This window comes from Oncorhynchus keta, chromosome 4 (assembly GCF_023373465.1).
Source record: "Oncorhynchus keta strain PuntledgeMale-10-30-2019 chromosome 4, Oket_V2, whole genome shotgun sequence".
NCBI lineage: Eukaryota > Metazoa > Chordata > Actinopteri > Salmoniformes > Salmonidae > Oncorhynchus > Oncorhynchus keta.
Genome location: NC_068424.1, coordinates 65,397,265 through 65,403,933, shown reverse-complemented (window position 1 = coordinate 65,403,933; position 6,669 = coordinate 65,397,265).

Here is a 6,669-nt window from a genome sequence, read left to right as displayed (position 1 = left end):
AACCTCAGCTCCTAAATGTCATATAAACTCCTTGCAACATCAGCTCCTAAATGTCATATAAACTCCCTGCAACCTCAGCTCCTAAATGTCATATAAACTCCCTGCAACCTCAGCTCCTAAATGCCATATAAACTCCCTGTAACCTCAGCTCCTAAATGCCACATAAACTCCCTGCAACCTCAGCTCCTAAATGTCATATAAACTCCTTGCAACATCAGCTCCTAAATGTCATATAAACTCCCTGCAACCTCAGCTCCCAAATGTCATATAAACTCCCTGCAACCTCAGCTCCTAAATGTCATATAAACTCCCTAAATGCCATATAAACTCCCTGCAACCTCAGCTCCTAAATGCCATATAAACTCCCTGCAACATCAGCTCCTAAATGCCATATACACTCCCTGCAACCTCAGCTCCTAAATGCCACATAAACTCCCTGCAACATCAGCTCCTAAATGCCACATAAACTCCCTGCAACCTCAGCTCCTAAATGCCATATAAACTCCCTGCAACATCAGCTCCTAAATGCCACATAAACTCCCTGCAACATCAGCTCCTAAATGCCACATAAAATCCCTGCAACCTCAGCTCCTAAATGCCATATAAACTCCCTGTAACCTCAGCTCCTAAATGCCACATAAACTCCCTGCAACCTCAGCTCCTAAATGTCATATAAACTCCTTGCAACATCAGCTCCTAAATGTCATATAAACTCCCTGCAACCTCAGCTCCTAAATGTCATATAAACTCCCTGCAACCTCAGCTCCTAAATGCCATATAAACTCCCTGTAACCTCAGCTCCTAAATGCCACATAAACTCCCTGCAACCTCAGCTCCTAAATGTCATATAAACTCCTTGCAACATCAGCTCCTAAATGTCATATAAACTCCCTGCAACCTCAGCTCCTAAATGTCATATAAACTCCCTGCAACCTCAGCTCCTAAATGCCACATAAACTCCCTGCAACATCAGCTCCTAAATGCCACATAAAATCCCTGCAACCTCAGCTCCTAAATGCCATATAAACTCCCTGTAACCTCAGCTCCTAAATGCCACATAAACTCCCTGCAACCTCAGCTCCTAAATGCCATATAAACTCCCTGCAACCTCAGCTCCCAAATGCCATATAAACTCCCTGCAACCTCAGCTCCTAAATGCCATATAAACTCCCTGCAACCTCAGCTCCTAAATGCCACATAAACTCCCTGCAACATCAGCTCCTAAATGCCACATAAACTCCCTGCAACCTCAGCTCCTAAATGCCATATAAACTCCCTGCAACATCAGCTCCTAAATGCCACATAAACTCCCTGCAACATCAGCTCCTAAATGCCACATAAACTCCCTGCAACCTCAGCTCCTAAATGCCATATAAACTCCCTGCAACATCAGCTCCTAAATGCCACATAAACTCCCTGCAACATCAGCTCCTAAATGCCACATAAACTCCCTGCAACCTCAGCTCCTAAATGTCATATAAACTCCCTGCAACCTCAGCTCCTAAATGTCATATAAACTCCTTGCAACATCAGCTCCTAAATGTCATATAAACTCCCTGCAACCTCAGCTCCTAAATGTCATATAAACTCCCTGCAACCTCAGCTCCAAAATGTCATATAAACTCCCTGCAACCTCAGCTCCTAAATGCCATATAAACTCCCTGCAACCTCAGCTCCTAAATGTCATATACACTCCCTGCAACCTCAGCTCCTAAATGCCACATAAACTCCCTGCAACCTCAGCTCCTAAATGCCACATAAACTCCCTGCAACATCAGCTCCTAAATGCCACATAAACTCCCTGCAACCTCAGCTCCTAAATGCCATATAAACTCCCTGCAACATCAGCTCCTAAATGCCACATAAACTCCCTGCAACATCAGCTCCTAAATGCCACATAAAATCCCTGCAACATCAGCTCCTAAATGCCATATAAACTCCCTGCAACCTCAGCTCCTAAATGTCATATAAACTCCCTGCAACATCAGCTCCTAAATGCCACAAACTCCCTGCAACCTCAGCTCCTAAATGTCATATAAACTCCCTGCAACCTCAGCTCCTAAATGCCACATAAACTCCCTGCAACCTCAGCTCCCAAATGCCACAGCAACTCCCTGCAACCTCAGCTCCCAAATGCCACAGCAACTCCCGGTACAGGAAACCTCCACTCTGAACAGGCAACCTCTGCTCCGGGCCGGCGGTCCGCAGACCGGTTGGGAGAGAGTCAGATGTGTATTTTGAAAGAGCTATTTGCCCATAATTGGAATGATATTTTAATCTTATACATTTCCATAACCTAAATAATAACATATGCGATGCCTAGCAAACCATATATTGTTTGAAACCTGGACTTTTTACATAGCCTATTTTACCATTCTTTTGACAGCCTACAGACAAAATCCTACCATAGAAAAAAAGCAAAGATTTCCTAATATGCCATTGAAAACAGCAGTTTTCTTCTACTATCCAAAGGCAGTATGGCACAATCATATTGTTACATCTTCAGATATTCCCTCTTTCTAAGTTTCTTCCATTAGGCTGTATATCATTCTGTAGCATTAGAATGCCATTGTCCTGTAATAGCATTTTGGAACATTCACGCATATGGCCGAGACGAGTGAACACATTGCTGCGCTTGTAATGTAAATTATTCATAGTTTTATTAACTTTTAAGCTAAATGTTGTGATCTGTTTTATCAGCCTTGTCTTTGCGTTTAAACATTTTAGTATGGAATCACTCTTGTATGCATTTTATATTCTTCTGGCCTACAACTGTCCCAAAGTCTGTTTTGAACCTTCCAAGGCATATTTTTTATCGTCCCCAGGATGACGGGACACCATTAATTTCGAGCCCGGCGTCCAACCAGCCTCACATCCACAGACCATGTGTATGGCTTAGTGTGGGCAAGCTGTTTGCTGATGTCAAGGTTGTGAACAGAGTGCACCATGATGGTGGTGGGGTTATGGCAGGGAAGGACTGGGAGTAAAAAACAGCCCTGGACTTTTATCCAGACCGGCCCAGCAGAACCGGCCCCGTATACTCCACACGGCCACCCTGCTAATGCATGCATGTTCACACACGACCCGCCCCTAATACAACCACCTAGCTGCATCACAACCATTGATCACTATTGCAGTACTACTTTAAAAAGGCTGCAGAACACACACACATAAACGCTGTTATAAAACGACAGAACACACACTGAATTTGTCATGATTGAACTACCTAATATTCACAATACTCACTGAAATATAGAACTGTCTAACTGCTGCTCAGGGTCTGCTGGCTGGCTTCACTCAGTCAAAGTACTGGACAGCAATATTAGGCAGGAAAAAGAGATTAGAAATTAGAAATGTAGGAGTAAAATAATGGTAAGTAAGCAAGTTATAGGAAATATGTCGCAACTACCTTATTGGAGGAACAATTTTCTCAACAGCTGGCTTTTCTCTGTAAGTCTATGGATCACCATGTCAGTATCCAGGGCCATTAGGATGTCCTCCTTAGTAACCATGTCAGTATCCAGGACCATTAGGATGTCCTCCTCGGTAACCAAGTCAGTATCCAGGACCATTAGGATGTCCTCCTCAGTAACCATGTCAGTATCCAGGGCCATTAGGATGTCCTCCTCGGTAACCATGAGGATGTCCTTCTCAGTAACCATGAGGATGTCCTCCTCAGTAACCATGTCAGTATCCAGGGCCATTAGGATGTCTTCTTCAGTACCCATGTCAGTATCCAGAGCCAGCCATTAGGATGTCCTCCTCAGTAACCATGTCAGTATCCAGGGCCATTCGGATGTCCTCCTCAGTAACCATTTCAGTATCCAGGACCATTAGGATGTCCTTCTCAGTTACCATGTCAGTATCCAGGGCCATTAGGATATCCTCCTCAGTAACCATGTCAGTATCCAGGGCCATTAGGATGTCCTCCTCGGTAACCATGTCAGTATCCAGGGCCATTAGGATGTCCTCCTCAGTAACCATGTCAGTATCCAGGGCCATTAGGATGTCCTCCTCGGTAACCATGTCAGTATCCAGGGCCATTAGGATATCCTCCTCAGTAACCATGTCAGTATCCAGGGCCATTAGGATGTCCTCCTCGGTAACCATGTCAGTATCCAGGGCCATTAGGATGTCCTCCTCAGTAACCATGTCAGTATCCAGGGCCATTAGGATGTCCTCCTCGGTAACCATGTCAGTATCCAGGGCCATTAGGATGTCCTCCTCGGTAACCATAACAGTATCCAGGACCATTAGGATGTCCTCCTCAGTAACCATGTCAGTATCCAGAACCATTAGGATGTCCTTCTCAGTAACCATGTCAGTATCCAGGACCATTAGGATGTCCTCCTCAGTAACGATTAGGATGTGCTCCTCAGTAACGATTAGGATGTCCTTCTCAGTAACCATGTCAGTATCCAGGGCCATTAGGATGTCCTCCTCAGTAACCATGTCAGTATCCAGGGCCATTAGGATGTCCTCCTCGGTAACCATGACAGTATCCAGGACCATTAGGATGTCCTCCTCAGTAACGATTAGGATGTCCTCCTCAGTAACCATGTCAGTATCCAGGGCCATTCGGATGTCCTCCTCAGTAACCATGTCAGTATCCAGGACCATTAGGATGTCCTTCTCATTAACCATGTCAGTATCCAGGACCATTAGGATGTCCTCCTCAGTAACGATTAGGATGTGCTCCTCAGTAACGATTAGGATGTCCTTCTCAGTAACCATGTCAGTATCCAGGACCATTAGGATGTCCTTCTCAGTAACCATGTCAGTATCCAGGACCATTAGGATGTCCTCCTCAGTAACCATGTCAGTATCCAGGACCATTAGGATGTCCTTCTCAGTAACCATGTCAGTATCCAGGACCATTAGGATGTCCTTTTCAGTAACCATGTCAGTATCCAGGGCCATTAGGATGTCCTCCTCAGTAACCATGTCAGTATGCAGGGCCATTAGGATATCCTCCTCGGTAACCGTGTCAGTATCCAGGGCCATTAGGATGTCCTCCTCAGTAACGATTAGGATGTCCTCCTCAGTAACCATGTCAGTATCCAGGGCCATTAGGATGTCCTCCTCAGTAACCATGTCAGTATCCAGGGCCATTAGGATGTCCTCCTCAGTAACCATGTCAGTATCCAGGGCCATTAGGATGTCCTCCTCAGTAACCATGTCAGTATCCAGGAACATTAGGATGTCTTCCTCAGTAACCATGTCAGTATCCAGGGCCATTAGGATGTCCTCCTCAGTAACCATGTCAGTATCCAGGGCCATTAGGATGTCCTCCTCAGTAACGATTAGGATGTCCTCCTCAGTAACCATGTCAGTATCCAGGGCCATTAGGATGTCCTCCTCAGTAACCATGTCAGTATCCAGGGCCATTAGGATGTCCTCCTCAGTAACCATGTCAGTATCCAGGGCCATTAGGATGTCCTCCTCAGTAACCATGTCAGTATCCAGGAACATTAGGATGTCCTCCTCAGTAACCATGTCAGTATCCAGGGCCATTAGGATGTCCTCCTCAGTAACCATGTCAGTATCCAGGGCCATTTGGATGTCCTCCTCAGTAACCATGTCAGTATCCAGGGCCATTTGGATGTCATCCTCAGTAACCATGTCAGTATCCAGGGCCATTAGGATGTCCTCCTCAGTAACCATGTCAGTATCCAGGGCCATTAGGATGTCCTCCTCAGTAACCATGTCAGTATCCAGGGCCATTAGGATGTCCTCCTCAGTAACCATGTCAGTATCCAGGGCCATTAGGATGTCCTCCTCAGTAACGATTAGGATGTCCTCCTCAGTAACCATGTCAGTATCCAGGGCCATTAGGATGTCCTCCTCAGTAACCATGTCAGTATCCAGGTCCATTAGGATGTCCTCCTCAGTAACCATGTCAGTATCCAGGGCCATTAGGATGTCCTCCTCAGTAACCATGCCAGTATCCAGGGCCATTAGGATGTCCGCCTCGGTAACCATGCCAGTATCCAGGGCCATTAGGATGTCCTCCTCAGTAACCATGTCAGTATCCAGGGCCATTAGGATGTCCTCCTCGGAAACCATGACAGTATCCAGGACCATTAGGATGTCCTCCTCAGTAACCATGTCAGTATCCAGAACCATTAGGATGTCCTCCTCAGTAACGATTAGGATGTCCTTCTCAGTAACCATGTCAGTATCCAGGACCATTAGGATGTCCTCCTCAGTAACGATTAGGATGTGCTCCTCTTTAACGACGACAGGATGTCCTTCTCAGTAACCATGTCAATATCCAGGACCATTAGGATGTCCTCCTCAGTAACGATTAGGATGTCCTTCTCAGTAACCATGTCAGTATCCAGAACCATTACGATGTCCTCCTCAGTAACGATTAGGATGTCCTTCTCAGAAACCATGTCAGTATCCAGGGCCATTAGGATGTCCTCCTCGGTAACCATGTCAGTATCCAGGGCCATTAGGATGTCCTCCTCACGAACCATGTCAGTATCCAGGGCCATTAGGATGTCCTCCTCGGTAACCATGTCAGTATCCAGGGCCATTAGGATGTCCTCCTCGGTAACCATGTCAGTATCCAGGACCATTAGGATGTCCTTCTCAGTAACCATGTCAGTATCCAGGACCATTAGGATGTCCTTCTCAGTAACCATGCCATTATCCAGGACCATT